Genomic DNA, 16277 nt, shown 5'->3' with positions numbered 1-16277 from the left:
GGGAAGATTTTGTATGTACCACCAATGTGGGCCATCATAAACTCTTTTGCTAAAGCCAACTTGTGAATTATTACCCTTCTGAATTTAATAATCCCCCGAATTCTCCAAATTGGCGATATAGGGAATTTTAATTTTCTTCCAATAATTAATATCTTTTACTTCTTTTTATAGAAATAAGACATACTCAGTATGTAAAATTTTAAAAAGATATTTTCCTTTACAATTTCCTAAAGTATCAGTAATTCCAACTCTCAAAAATAACCACAATAATAACTTTAAGTAAATAATTTTTAGCAATATTGGTACTTTAATTCATTTTTAATATATTGTTGATTTCCCATAATTGTAATTACTCAAAAATTATATAATCTGCTAACTGAATGTTCCATAATTTTCCTACTGTTGTTAATTTAGAGAGTGAACTGCTTTGAACTTTTTTATACATGAATCTTTAACATCTCTACACACAGATTTCTGGAAGTATAATTATTGGGTCAAGGAGTATGAATGAACTTCTTTAGATTCTTGAAAAATACTGTAAAATTGTTTTCCAGAAAGCCTGTACCAATTAAAAACCAGCATGAGGGATTTCCATTGTTGTTTAAAGAGAAATAAATCATATTCTAAGAAAATTTATTCCTATGTGATAAAGTTTTGTGGATTTTATTTAGTTAATACTATGTCATTGCACTTGTAATTGTATTCTAGGTTTTTTATCATAGGGAATTTTTTTCCTTTTGAGAAAATGAGATAGGTTTATACTTATAGCTTCAGGAGGAAAATTTGTAAATCAAGAAATTATTTGTTGCTCGTGTGATTTTATTTTTTATTCTTTCTAGAAAATATTTGTCATAGACCTGTCACCCATACTGTTTTCAACTATAATTTTCTTCTACTCCTCCTATAGTTTTAAAATATAATCTGTGTTTTTATCTAAACAGATGATCCACATGTATAGTTTTGATTTATTATATTGTTTTTACTGCAAGTCTTAATGTTATTTCAGTTTTTGCATCACCTTGGTTTATCTTTTTATATTTCTGAATTTTAGTGTGATAGTTGCACAGTGTAAGTGACAGCCCCTCCCAGAGTATATTGCTGTTAATAATATCTACAAGAGTACTTCTCATACTAACAAGAGCAGCTGCCAGAAATACTTGCCTATTTCTTATAGCACTACTACTTAGTTTTACATTTCTGACATAGCTTTGCCTTTAGCCCCAGTCCAGGTTTACCTTTTTTTTTTTTAATCTAGTCCAGCCATGATTAATTCTTACTGAAAGTAGTTGTAGCAAGTCTGCTCTTTTAAAATGTCTTGATGCCTGAAAGGCATTTCATGAAACTCAATATCCGTTTTGTGGAACTCTTAGCCAATTAGAAACACGTGGATGTTTTCGCTAACATACAGAAATATGAAACCTTTAAAAAGCCAGCATCCTCCATTTCTCCCCCAGACTGGTCTGTTCAAGTGCCCACCAGTTACATTTGTGCCTCTTTCCTTTCCATAACCTCACAGTCTAGCTTCCCTCTCTGGTTGGAACCTTTCTTCTGGCACTGATTGCATCCACTGTTGTCCTCATCCATCAGTGGAACATATTGTAATTGTTGCCATTACCTTTGGCCTTTAGGCAAATATGTACCGCCCGGTGATGTTATCTTGTCTCCGTATAGTTAGTTATCTTGTCTCCTCAATTAGGCTATAAACTCTTAGAGTTCAGAAATTATCTTTAATGTTTTTTTATGCTCCTAGTGATATGCAGGAGAAAGTTAGTATAAATATTCTTATGACTAATTCGTTGAAGTATGTGTTAAACTTGGAAGATTCTGAAGGAGTTTTTGTACTGTTAAGAATATGGCATGTTTTTGTTTACTAAATGTTTTTAAATGACTGTGCAGCTGTGATTTTGAATATTTCATTTTCTAAATTTAAATAAACTCAGATACAGTTTGACACTTAATTTTAAAAGTAATTACTACTTACCAATTTTGAAAACGAAGCAGAAACAAACATAGGGTAAAGTCATTTAGATGGTACTTTTGAGGTTCTACAGTAACCCAAAAATGTCAGAAAATGCTGAAATAAAGAAAAAAATTATAATACTTTGGAGAGAAGAAATAACAGGGTGGTGATATGAGCAAGTTTGGAGAGAGATTTTAATAGGGTACCTGTTTTTTGTTTTGTTTTGTTTTTTAGAGTAAACTAAAATGTGACTTCCTTTGGTTATTTTCCTTACACACATATTCCATTGGAATTGGGGGAAAATTGGCATTTTCAACTGATCTGATATGCTTTATTGTCACTATTTTATCAATAAAGGAATTAGTTACCACATATCAGACCATTCTATTTTAAATCCTATCAGTCCTGTTCTTCTTAAGAATGTTTCATGTGTCATGCATAAACTTGAGTAAACGGAGTTTAAATTATAAATTTTCTTGTAGTCTTATTCTCTGTACTGTGCAGGATACTAGCTATAAATAAAAAGGTGATGATTCTTCATCCCCTGTACCTGTGGATATGCAAAAGTGAAAAATCACAATCCTTTATGCATCTTAGATAGTCTAGTGGTAAAAACCATAAACAAACCTTTATAGTGCAAAAGTATAGTTTTGCTCTAATGTGCCTATGTACAAAGTACTGTGGGAGCATGAGACGGTCACCCAAGTCTCAAAGCAAATGACTCAGGAAAGGCTTCACAGTAACTTTGAATTAAAACATGAAGGATGTTTGCTAAGCAGATGATCAGAGAAGTGATGGACAGAAGGAACTTGTATTATTGCTTGCGCTCACATCTGGGCTTTTCACATTATTTATACTGCTGCAGATTATTCATTTATATCTTGACATGACATTTATCGGTATTAATATCAGCCAAAAAATATGTATTGAGCACTTAGGACAGAGTTGAAAAATTTTCTAGAACCTGTGGCTCTAACAGTGAATTAGATAGAGGCCGTGCCCTCATGGAGCTTAGGTTCTACTTTAGGGAAACAGTAAAGTAGTTACTAATGCTAATGTTTTGATGACAATAAAATAGGGTAATAGTATAGAGTCTAACCTGGGATGCAGAAGAAGCACTATACTTTCCACATATGAACTCATACAGTCCTTAAGATAACCTTGTGAAGTAGGTGTTGTATTATATGATCCCTGTTGTACAGATGAGGAATCTGAGGCATACCAAGGTTAAATAACTTGCCCTAGAGCTAGTAAGTGCGGAGCTGAGATTCTACGTTAGGCATCTGGCTTGAGCGTCACAAACACTGTGATTAACTGACCTTGGTAAGGTTTGTTGAGTGAACAGATCCGTAGTTTCCAGATATTGTAAGGGTTAACTTTTGCTGTGTAATCCTGCGTTTTTAAATAGTAATTCTTACTTTGTTCTCACAGTTCATGATGGCCTCAGTGTCTAATTACTGATAACATTGCTTTCTAGATATTTTTGTCATCAAATGATGTCTTAGTATTAGGTTGTGCCTCAGTTGTCAGATATGAATGTAAAACAAATTATGTGATGTAAAAATCCACAACTACATTGTAGAAATAACTGCCGTGAATTGTTATTGTTGTTGATAGGTAATAATCTATTCAAATAGTTCAGTAACTTTAAAATCACAGGGCAAGGCTATTAAGATGTAGTATGGGAGACAGATGAAAAATATGCTAAAAAATAAACCCACTGTTCCTTGTCTGCAGACCAGATATGCAGCAAGTCCTGAGAGCTAAGAATTTTTTTCAGGTTAGCCAAACCTAACTCTGAGTAACTTAAGATAGTCAGTTTTATTATTTATCCGAATAGTCATGAATTTTGCTGCAAAAAATATTAATGTATAATATACTGGAAGTGTTCAGTAATATATATGCACCATATTACTTTTCTAAACTCCAAAAAGTTCTGAAGTCAGCAACACAGCTTTCTCCAAAATTGTGGAACTAACTCCACAGACCTTTGAGTTTTACAGCTATCACCCACATACAAAAAATGGAATACACTTTGAAATGTCAAAGTAGTCAAAGCCTGAAGTCTCTGAGTACATGCATATTTAAATGCTTTAAAACATACATTATATAAATGAATACCTAAATTTTACTGACCTAGTTATAGGCAGCTCCATATAATATGGTAGTTCAGAGCTAATAATATTATTTTTCTTCAGTGAGTAAATGTAACTCTTGTTAGCAGACATAAATGTTAAATGAGGAATGAGAACCTCTACCACTTTTTTACTAAACGGAAAATTAATACCACTAAATTAATTTTTATTCTGCTAATATGTATTAGGCATACTTCCTGTATGTGTTGCTAGTGTAAGAAAGATGAGTAAGGCAGAGACCTTCCTTCCCTTTTCTGTCTCTGGGAGAGTTAGTTACCTCATTGTCCCCATTTCATAGTCACAATGTTAAAATCAGAGGAACATGGATTAATTAACTTATTCAACAAATAAGCATCCATTAATTGCCAGGCACAGTTCTGGGCACTTTAGATACATTACTGAACAAAGCAGAAAAAGTCCAGCCTTTTATATAATTTAACATTTTAGAGACCCTGAGAAATCTGCCTGGGAATGGACAGCATGTTTGGTCTGTTCCAGTATACAGTGTGTCACCAGACTCCTTTATTCAGTGGCACACTTTTCTAAATCAGGTGGTGATAATTTGTCTTGTAGTTTTCCCACACGTATGGATGGGCACTTACATACATGCGCATGCGTATATAGACACACTCTTTCTGTGACTTGATAAGATTATGTTGGTGACTTTATTGATATGTATAATCTACTGGTTTTCAAATAATGTTAGATGTTATCTAGTATGGAGTAGTATTTTGAGGTTCCAAAAGATTAAATATGATTCTACTTTATTTAATTTTTTCATATTCTTGGAAGGAGACTAATATCCTATTGGGCTCACCTAGTGATTTCTGTCTGGATTGTTCCTGGGTCAGAATTAGAGTTCTTGGCCCTATCTCTGACTTTTGGAAAGTTGCATAAATTAACGTGTATCTCACATATAAACCAGTTAAATAATGGTAGATATAATTTATAGTCGATTTGTTTATGGTAGGTATAAGTAATGAAGATGTAATTTAAGATTTTTTTAATATGGTAGAAATTTCACCATAGAAGTAATGCAGAAAGGACTACCATCTGTGGTAAAGTCAACAACATTCTAAATGTTAGGAGTTACGATTCAGTTATTTCCATTTACAAATAACTGTGGATGGAGCACATCTCTTTATTTGCATATATAGTGTTTTTTTATTTTTATTTTTATTTATTTATTTGACAGAGATAGAGACAGCCAGCGAGAGAGGGAACACAAGCAGGGGGAGTGGGAGAGGAAGAAGCAGGCTCCCAGCAGAGGAGCCTGATGTGGGGCTTGATCTCATAACGCCGGGATCACGCCCTGAGCCGAAGGCAGACGCTTAACCACTGTGCCACCCAGGCGCCCCCATTTATAGTGTTTTATTACTAAATTGTAAAAAAATTGATTTTTAAAAAAAGTAAACCTGAGATTAATAAAGTTTTCTCTTGTGACTTTGGTAATCTATATAAATGTTTATGTATATATTTATAAACTTTCTTGACATTTATTTAGGTCTAGAGGAAAAGCAAGTAGGAGTAAGTATTTCTCAAACATTAATACATTAATACTGACTCTAAAATCACATGGCTAGTTACTTGTTTATCGTTATTTTATGATATTTTCATGTAATAATAGGGAAATCTATTTTGAGAGGAAAAATACAATGTTGGATGAAATTCTTAAATTTCTTCTCCTTGCTGGTATTGAAAATGAACATTGAAACTGTGGGTTAGTCCTGTATTTAATTACATTTTTATGTGTGAGTGATTTCATATAGTTCACTTGGGAACAATTTAAGCTTAAACAGCTTTTCAGTAATCCACAGAAATCTCTGCATTATCACTTTGGATTTTAAAATGTCATTGTTGCTACTAGTTTGAACATGTAGGGGCAGTATAGTACTGTTTTTGTAAATCTTGTCTGAATTTATGGGATTTTTGAATCTGTAAGTGATGTTAAAAGTTCATTCTTCTTTGCAAAAATGTAGCTGTATGTCTTTTTAAAGGATGAATGGGACTATTTAAGTTGGAACGATTCTTTCAATTCAGATTCTTATATATTATACAAAAGCTTTTTATATTATGGAAGCTCATGGCCTTGATTTATATTTGAAGTCAAGGAATATGTTAAGTTAGTAAACAAGAAAAAATGTACTTTTATCATTAGATAATAAAAATGAGGACAGGTAAGTGGATTTGCAAAAATAGGGAAAATATTAAAATCAGTGCAATTTTGCTCCTTTTTAAAAAAAATACGGAATGCTTCACAAATTTATGTCATCCTTGTGCAGGAGTCATGCTAATTTTCTCTATATCGTTCTAATTTTAGTATATGTGCTGCTGGAGCGAGCACAAAAATTAGTGCAGTTTTCTCTTATTCATTCTGTACCAACCTTTTAAAAAATGGACGTTTAACTATGAGAATTTTTTAAATAAAGTCTTAATTTTTCAGTCTGACAAGTGAACGAAACTTAGATTATTAAACAATCTTATTTTAAGATTCTCTAAGTGGTATTTTTTTCAGTATCAAACGATTAGGGTTATTACAAAATGGATAGTTTTTTTCCATTTAAATTGATTTACACTTAAAAACAACTGAGTAGTTTTCTTTTCCATTTATTCATTCAGTAACTTCTATGAGTCCAGGACTGCTTTAGGCCTTTGGAGTACACCAGTGAATGAAACAAATTTAAGTCCTCACCTTTATGAAGTTTATAGCAGAATAATAGAATGCTTAACAGCATAGATGATAGAGTCATTTAGACTTAGGATTACATTCTTAGCTTCACCACTTACTAAGCCTCATCTGTAAAATGGAGATGGAAGTACCTTCTTTATAGGGTTGTTGTAAGAATAAAATGAAATAACCTATAGAAAGTATGGTTCTATAATAAGAACTTAAAAACTGTTATGAGGTCCACAAAAGACTTTTTCTTTTAGATATGTTGGTAAAAATTATAATTAATTCGCCTGACATGATATTACTTATTTCTTTTACTTATGGTTAGTGTTTTGAATATTTTTTCATTTTTAGTTTCTTCAAATTGTGAAAGAAAATGCATAGCACCAATTTTGAATAGTCATTTTTCTTAAATCGTTTCCTGAGTGACTGTTAATCTGTAAATGGAAAGAAACTGCACATAAAAAGTTAATGTGATTTGGTTCTACTTACATTATGTAGATTCATTCAGTGTGACTATCATATGTGTAAAAATTAACCCCATTATGTCTTACTAAATTAAGGTAACATGTGCCATCTTAGCATTTTGTTTGGAGTTTCTCAGATGTTTAGAATAAATACGTTGGCTTCAAATACCATTAAATTAAAACCATTTAAATTGCTGTATAAGAATTAAAAACAGAGTTTATCGATTCACATGTTAGTTGCTAAAATGTCTAGTAAATAGTTTCCATTATGATTTTAAGCTCTGACTCCATTTCTTTCCCTAGAGGCCCCTAAATAAGTTAATTAGGAAATGGAACATACTTGTTAACATCTTTGAAAACTACCTTGTCAAAATGGCCCCTGGAATATCATTACTGTATAAGAATTGACACTAAAACATTTAAAGAATTGATTCACAAGTCTTAACAAAAGTGCTTAGAAATTTAGATCTTTCTTTGGTACCCTGTGCTGCTTTTAGTTCTCTTTATTTTTTTAATTATGTGGAAACTCCATATTTAACACACATGCATGTGCACGCGTATGTGCACGCATGCGCGCTCATACGCACTCCCCAGCCCCCCATACACACAAGCGAAATTTTCACCCACCCCTCCTCTGTATAGTAGCTTATCTGCTATGTTCATGCTGCAACTGCCGCATTGAGGGGAAGTGGTGTTCTGCTGTTTTCATATTAGCTTTGTTATCATGCAGTATTTTCAGCTGCTCATACTCATTACCATACAGCTGGTATGTAGAGAAGAGAAGGAAGCAAGCAGAAGTTGTACTGTCTACAAGAATAAGAAGCTCTCTTGCAGATGGGGTGCTGGCAGATGGGGCATGTGTTTGAACAGGTTTTACTAATAACAGAGTGCATTAAAAATCATTCTGAGAAAGTTCTAAGGTCAGTGCCATGAATTCAGAGCTCGAGAGGTGGTTCAGCTTTTTGTAGACCTTTTTAGAATATTAATTAACTCTAATACAAAAAAGTAATAAATGGCCAGCCACAACCTCTTCCAAAATATTTTTTTATCAGTTTTTCCTTTTTCATTTTAGGATATTTTCTCTTTAATGTAATTTAAAAAGCATCGATAACTGTTTGCTAGTGTCTGTCATCATCTTTCACTGTATTTTGTACTTTAATATATTTACTTAAAATTCCCAGATGTGGTTATATACAAAAGTATATATACTTTGAGCAATGTAATAACATTCTTCGGCTTTAACATATAAATGTTGAAATATTTCTTAGAAGATGAAAACCAAAAGAGGATTTAGAAATGCCTCTTTTTTTTATATTGTTGACTACATTGAAGTTTAAGATGAATTATGTTCTATCTCCATTCAAAGTTAGAAGTGAATGGTGTGCCCCAAAAACGAATCTTTGTTAAAATTATTACTTACATGCCTTCCATATTCACAAAATCAAATGAAGTAGTAATGAAATAACTATCAGTAACTTAAAAAAAAAACAAAGGCATTTTGGTGGGATCTTATTCCTTTTGACCTTTTTCATTAAGTGTACTGTTTCTTGGTAAATCCTGTCTCAATGGGAGATCGTGATAAAAAGCAGCTAAAGCAAAATAAAGATAGCCAATTATATGTAAAATATGCAGTATTCCATTTAATTTTAATGGAAATGGCACTTAGCCTGTTATTTTGTTCATAGAGATTAAAGTATATATTGCCAAAAGATTTTTTCTTTTTTTTCTTTTTTTAGCAAATATTACTTGCAATGCTTTGGGTAACTCTCAAAAACTTTCATGCTTTAGATTTCTTATCAGTAAAATGGAGATACAAAAATGCTATCTGTTTGGTTAATACCAATAATAAATTAAGTACTTTAACTGAGATTTGTGGGAAATGGTGTACACTAAGTGTTGTTAAAAGTGTGTATATCCCTTTTAATAGTAGAAGTTTATATTCTGTTGGACATTTTTAAAGGTACAGGAAGTCCTAAGCCAGGTTGGCTTTTAATAACAAAGATAATTGCATTTTTGTTGCGTATCAAACTGTATTTTCTTCTAATTTAGTTTGTGCTTTAATTGTTAACTGATAAATATCTAGAAAATTGTATTACTTTTCCCCGAAGGGGAAATACATGTATATAGACATATAAGGTATTATAAATAATATTATATATAACATAATATTAAATAAATAATAAATTTATAAAATGTGCTGTTCACCTTTATCACCTTACCTTATACTGAAAATTAATAATTTCCAGTTATTATTTCTTTAATTCTGTCATTGATTAAAGTGTGTGTTACATTGTTCATTATCTCATGTAAATATTATTTCCTGATACCCTGATAAGTGTAAGGGCTATGTGAGGAGCTGAGGTAAAAGAATCAAAATAGAAGTGGTCACTGCTTTCATGGAGCTTCAGGTTTAATGGGGAAGATGGACAAATAATTAATGTGTCTACCCTGTGACAAGGCATTGGTTCAAGCACTGTGATTAACAGCTTTAAAATGAGGAGAAGGTAGCTCTGAGAAGGAAATTCGAGATGGCCTATACACAGATGATTCCCATGTTTTTATCTCCAATCTAGATCTGTGTTCTGAGCTCCAGAGCTAACTGGAGCGTGATATCCTCACCTGGATGTCTCAAAGACACCTCAAACCAAATATGACCAAACATGGACTTTGTGATCCTCCCTACCCCAGGAAACAAAAGCAAGCGAACGCTGACTCTTGTGTAGTATCCTCTCTCCTGTCCCATCCAGTTGCAAAAGAAACCTAGGTGTCATCCTTGATAACTCCTCCTCCTATACTCTTCATGACTAATCAATCTGTCACCAAATCCTATTAGTTTTATGTCCTAAATATCTCTTAAATGTTCACTTCAATCCATCTTTTGTTGCACCTAGCTAGTCTAAGCCACTATTATCTCTTGCCTGGCCTCGTGGAATAATTTCCTCACTTAGTCTCTCCACATCCACTCTCACTTCCATTCTGCTTTTAATATTACATTTAGAATGATTTTTCAAGAGGCATATCTGATTATTTCCTTCCCCTGACCAACATCCAGCATAAGCTTTCATTACTCCTACAGTAAAGACCAAAATCCTTTATGAGGTCTTGTATAATCTAACCCTTGTCTACTCTTCTAGCCTCTATTTTACACTTGCCATAGAACTTCTGTTCTGTGCACTGCAGCCATAGGGGTGCCCTTCCCCCACCACAACAGACTTTCGTCGTTCCTTCAGAGAAGAAAAGTCTCTGAAACCCCAGACTAGGTTAAAACCTTAACATTATGCATTTTCCTAGCACTCTGAAGCATTTACCACAATTTTACTTTTGCTTTGTTTTGTTTCATTGTCTTTCACTCCTACCACACTATAAAAGCTGCTACTGCATCCATGAAGCTGAGACCATCCATAATTTAACTTAGGTATAATAGACACCCAAATAAGTACTGTTCAATGAGTGTCTGCAGGAAATTAAAATAACCATTTAAATCTACATTTTTTTTAAATTATGTATCCCAGGTAGAATACAAATAATTAGTTGAAACAGTATAGGATAGAATCACAGAGATATGCATGTGTCAACACTGATGTTTACAGCTAGGAAGTGATAACCACACATGGATCAAATTGACATTTTTTAAAGATGGATTGGCCCTTACAAAAAGATCTTGTGATGAAATTAAGAAACAGGACCAAAGTGATAACCACATATTGAAGCATATGTTGTATGTATGCTCCAAAAAGTCCCCCCCAACACTACTACTTAGTTAATAAGTATTTTTAGGCTGTCTATTAAACTAAAAAATTCAAAATCAACTGGAAGTCATAATTCCCTGTTAAGTATTTTGGGGTTGTAATAACCAATAAAGAGCACTTAAAACAGATTCTTTAGTATTGGGATACTTAACTTTTGCCAGTTTTCTATAGTGTTCAGATCATTTGGGTAAGGGAAAAAGACCTAGCAGCCCATTCAAAAGGACTTTCCAATGAGATACATTGGTGTATTCTGTCCTCAGCTTTTTTTCATTATTTCATGTTTTAGAGATAAAAAATATAGGGCATGAGGGAGTGAGGGTAGATATAGTTCTTGTTGAGGGGGGAGGGGTTAGAAAAGGAAGCAAAACCCATGTATTATTGTAAGCACCTTTCATCAGATAGATTTTCTTTCACTCTGCCTACTGATGGCTGCCTACCCTCAACATCATGTCAAAGATAATGGGAGCAACCTTCACCAAGGAGGCATTGGCAGTAGCGTATTAATTCTTTGTCAAGCTGCTCTTGGTAAATTCCCAGCAGTATAGTGTATCAGAAGAGTACACAATTAGCTATCTAGTTTGTCTCTTCTTTCTCTGTGTCTGCTGTGACTCTAACATAGATTGCATCCACACATCACACATTTGCATACTGAAATTGCTCAGGAAACGTCCTAGAGATTTCTTAACTACCAATACTTCTTGCTGTGTAGGTAGAAAACCCTATTTTCATTTCTATAAGCTGGAAACCAAGATTTTCCTGTGCTCAAATTCCAGCCACCCTACTTAATAGTTGTGTGCCCTTGGAGAAATTACTTAAACTCTCCATGCCTGTTTCCTCATCTGTAAAATGGGATAATAATAGTACGTACTTTATAGGGTCTTTAGACAGCTTCAGTGAATTTATATAAATACCTAGAAGAGTGCCTGTAAGTTCTCTTCTCTGTATACTTCATTTTCTTAAGAGACTTTTTTTTTAAACAGTTGCTTATTCAAGCTTGAATAGTTTATGATATTTTTGATGGTGGGCTGTAAAGGAGCGCTCACATCAGATTAAGTGTAGTGTTTATTTTCCCTTTTTTCTTTAGGTTTAAAATATTGCCTTGTGTTTCTTGGAAATCTCTCTTCCTCTTTCTAGCTCTATGCATTGTCGTATAAATTGAGCAATTTCATTTATCAATTATATTGATTTGTCATTTTTTTATTGACTTATCTGTCCTTCTCCCTAAATTGGGAGTTCTTCCAGGATAGAGATTACATCTTGCTCAGTTTTGCCTACTTTGTGCTTAGTGTCTTGGCTTTCAAGAGCCCTGGCTACATATTTCTTGAATGGAGCAGATGTGGATCTATCAAAATAAAATGTTTGAATTTCTGTTTAGTTTCTTTCTCCCATCTTGTTTCATTGTTTAGAAAACAGGAAAGCATTTTATGAGGCAGGATTCATTTGGATGAGACTAATAATATTACAGTGGAATTTGGGGTTAGAGGCTCACCATAAGTTTTTCTCACCGTAATTTCCTTTTTCTACACTATCTATATGGAAAAACAAGTATAGTACATTTCACAAAGTTAAATAAATGAATTGGTGGGGAGTAAATTACATCCTGGTCTAACAAAATCTGTTTTTTTGCAATTGTTTAATAAGAGCTAGTTGAATAAAATCTTTAAAATACCATTTAATTTTAATCTGCCCTTTACATTGTGATCATGATGATTAACATGTTTTCATTCAACATCTCTTGAAAAATATGTTTTTAATATGCTATTTTGTCTCTTGATAGAGTAACTTTAAAGGAAAGCCTGAAAGTGAAGAGAGGGTTGTGTGTATGTATGTATCTTTATCCCAAGGGCTAACAAAATATTACAACTTTAAGAATATTCCATAGTTCAACATCTTTTTGCTAGCTTTGACTTTCTATGCTTTAGTAGATTTAAGCTATTCCTCATAGGATTTTTTTTATGTTGTTAAAGTTTGAACATGTATTGACTCAATTAAAAAGAATTTAAGATTCAGTTTTTCAAGAGTGTTCTCAAATCACCATGTAACAGTTCTCAGCGGGCCAGCTGTATGCACAGAACAGTTCTTAAATTGTAATGCACATTTGTTTAGTAGTCATTGTGCCATCATTACATACCACGAGTTCACACAGCTGGAAGGAAACTCATGATAGCCATCCTGCAGAAAGAACTTTTTAGAATCATGTATCAAGTGTGGTAAACTTTCAAAGTTAATTTTTAAACATTCGGAGGCCCTGAGTATTTATAGATAAATACGTTCTTAAATATGAAAGAACTTTTTAATAAAGAAAATGAACTTATAAATAAAATATTTCTATTATAGTAGTTTTGCCAAGATGTCAAAGTCCTCCTGACCATTGATCTTACAGTTCACTGCGAATAAAAAACTACTATAGATCGTATACCTTTTCAGATGAATAGTTCTTTTGAAAAGATTTCCATGACAGGCAAAATTATGTCAAACCCTACTCATGACCCATCTATTTCTAGCAATCCTTTTTTTGTACTCTGCTTTTATGTACTAAATCTTTACAATCTGTTGAAATTTCCTAAAAAGGTGGGGGATCATGTAGGCATTCTGCTACTCAGATAATTCTTGATTCTTTCAAAGCAAAGAATGCAGTTTGTTAAATTATATATACAGTAATGGCTTTAAAATGTAAATTGATGTTTCTAAAATGAATCTTTAGAATTCTCCTATTTAAATGTAGTGGGGGCATGATTACTAGGTTCTTCCCTACTTGACAGCTGCATCAAACACAGATACTTAAAGAGTAGGCAAGCTACTCTAAAGTAAGTAAAGAATGGGTTAAAGATCACCATGACCTCCATGATGCACACTTTCTAGAGCAAGAACCTGGGGTGATTTATGTTTCTTACTGGCCTAGCACCAATATGGAATTGGTTAGTGTTTTTGAGTAAGTGAAGTAAGTTCTAGTCTACAGACTTTGATTCATAACTTGAGTTTTAAAAGATTGGTTAAAGTTATCCCTTCTCATTTTAAAATCTTCTGGAAAATTTGTGACTGAGATGAGAAGAGATGCTATATTTTAAAAAGTATAATAAGTTTGAATCTGGACTTTATGTATCTGCAAATTTTATAATTGGATGTAATTATAAGAATTGGGAAGTGAACCAATAGAAGATTACTGAGTTGAGAATAACATGGATCTTAGATTAAGCAGATCTTGGATGACTATATGCTAACGAGGTGTACCTAAGTGGGGTTGTACGTGAGGCTGTACTAAGCTTTAGTTGAAGGCTTTTTCCAACTTTGAGATTCAATGATTATGTTCTGGAATTTTTTATGATTATAGAGAAGTAAAAAGTATACCTTGGGTAAAATCCTTTTGTCTCTAATAACTGAAGGTAACCATGTCTTTCACCATCGTAGACACTTGCTCGAATGAGGCTGGCAGATCCATCTACAGGTATCTGAGCCCAACATCTCTGTCTTTCTCAAAAAGAGTAAATAATCAAGTGTAAAGGTAAAATCAAAACATAGAAAGTAGAAGAGCAATGAAATAGAGATATGATACAGTAGATATTCCTCCTTTCTTACAGAATTGAGTTACTAGATACAAAGATTTAGAATTGTGCTTGGCACATGGTGTAGACTAAGAATTACCTGCTATTCCAATTCTCTTTCCCAGGTTTTGGAATCTTTTGAGATAGGTGCTGAGTTTGAGAGTAAGTATGAGGGAAATTGAAGAGTAATTGCTGCATGAAAGAGTTGAAAGGAGTTCAAATACAGTTATATATTCTTTTCTCTGTATTTCTGATTTCAGCAAGTGAGAATTACTTTGGGAGCAGTCTTTAATTTTATATACATTTTTGAAAATATAAAAAGTAATATAGGCAAAAATATATACAGAAGTTCTGTTGTGTTTATTCTCATTCTAGAAATCCTCTAATGACTTCACATTGCACTTAGAATTAAATCTGAACGCTTTACCATGACCTACAAAATCTTTATGATCTAGCCCGTGGTTACCTGTCTGACATCATCTGTACCAGTCCCATCATCCTAGCCAGACTGGTCTTATTCTTGCTGATCCTGGGCTCTACTCTATCATTTTGACTTAAAAGTTGTTTCCTGGGTGATGCCATTCAAAATTAGCCACACTTCTCTACTACCCTTAGTACCTACTTCTTTCATAGCACCCTGTTTTATTTCTCTCTTAAAACTAAGCATTGTATGAAATTATCTTACTCGTGTATTGTTTACTTATTATGTGTCTTCCCCCTCTCCCAGAAAGTAAAATATATGAGAGTAGAAAGTTTATCTGCATTTTTTGCCATCTTTTACCTAGAGCCTAGAACAGTTGTTAGCACATAGTCGTGTTCAAAATGTTATGCAAGCAAATTTGTTTATTGACAGGTAAAAAAAAAAAAAAGAGGGAAAATCTCTCATTAAGCCAGTTAGATGACCATTGTGAATATTTTTGTGTATTTACATAGGCTTTTCTCTATGCACACACACACACACACACACACACACACATACACACTGTTAGATATTTGCATACATAGTCTATAAAGGACCATACTTTATATCATGTGTTTGAATCTTACATACCTTCTACTTTACAGTAGCCATTCCCCTAGCTCTGGACATGATGAACAGTTTCTATAACTTTAAAATTTTGTACAATGAAGTTATTTTTCTTAAAAGGAGGCTTTGAATCTGGGGGCCGGAGGGGCAGGGCATGGGGAAAAAGGACTGAATGTAGAACAAGACAAACTGTTTAGTTTTCCAAGCAAGTCATGCGTTTTTTTTTTTAAATATCAGAGGTCCTTTTCCCACATATTGGTGAAAGTCAATGAATCATACACCCTACTGCCCTGAATTACATTTTTTTTATTGTCTTTTCATCAAGTTTGGAAGAGATTATAAGGTTTGAATGAATATTTATTTAAGAAATCTCTTCTTTCTGCACCATTCTCCCCTTGAGTACAAGCTGCTTGTATGTATGATTTGGTATAAGTGCCTATTGAAACAGAAGGAACCCTTATTAGTCAGTGTTTATAACTAAATAAAAAGTCAACAGTCTTTACACCCACATAGTAAAGTTCTCCTTGTACAGAAAGACACATATTATCCCTAAAATGGGAGAGTGAGTCATGGCAGAAAGTACTTTAGAAGAAACCATTAGTAAGTTAAAGAATATTTTAACTGTAATATTACATGTTTGGATTAGGAGATATATTGCTAAATAGGTTGCACCCTCTGAACCTTACAAGACCAGTGACTACTTACAGATGATGTTAATTCTTCAAG

The 16277-nt window shown here is 33.2% G+C and overlaps 1 protein-coding gene and 1 non-coding gene across 6 annotated transcripts in view; one reads left to right on the top strand and one right to left on the bottom strand.

The window, feature by feature from the left end:
* The window catches only part of FBXW7 (F-box and WD repeat domain containing 7), a 230297-nt gene that overhangs the window by 174761 nt on the left and 39259 nt on the right, over window positions 1–16277 (top strand). The gene's annotated exons all lie outside the window — the stretch shown is intronic.
* On the bottom strand, window positions 6335–6439 carry LOC113255831 (U6 spliceosomal RNA). The gene has a single exon (XR_003316454.1). It is a non-coding gene; the product is annotated as a U6 spliceosomal RNA (small nuclear RNA).

The sequence above is a fragment of the Ursus arctos genome, unplaced genomic scaffold, assembly GCF_023065955.2.
Source record: "Ursus arctos isolate Adak ecotype North America unplaced genomic scaffold, UrsArc2.0 scaffold_11, whole genome shotgun sequence".
Taxonomy (NCBI): Eukaryota; Metazoa; Chordata; class Mammalia; order Carnivora; family Ursidae; genus Ursus; species Ursus arctos.
This window is presented reverse-complemented; position numbering and strand designations above follow the sequence as displayed.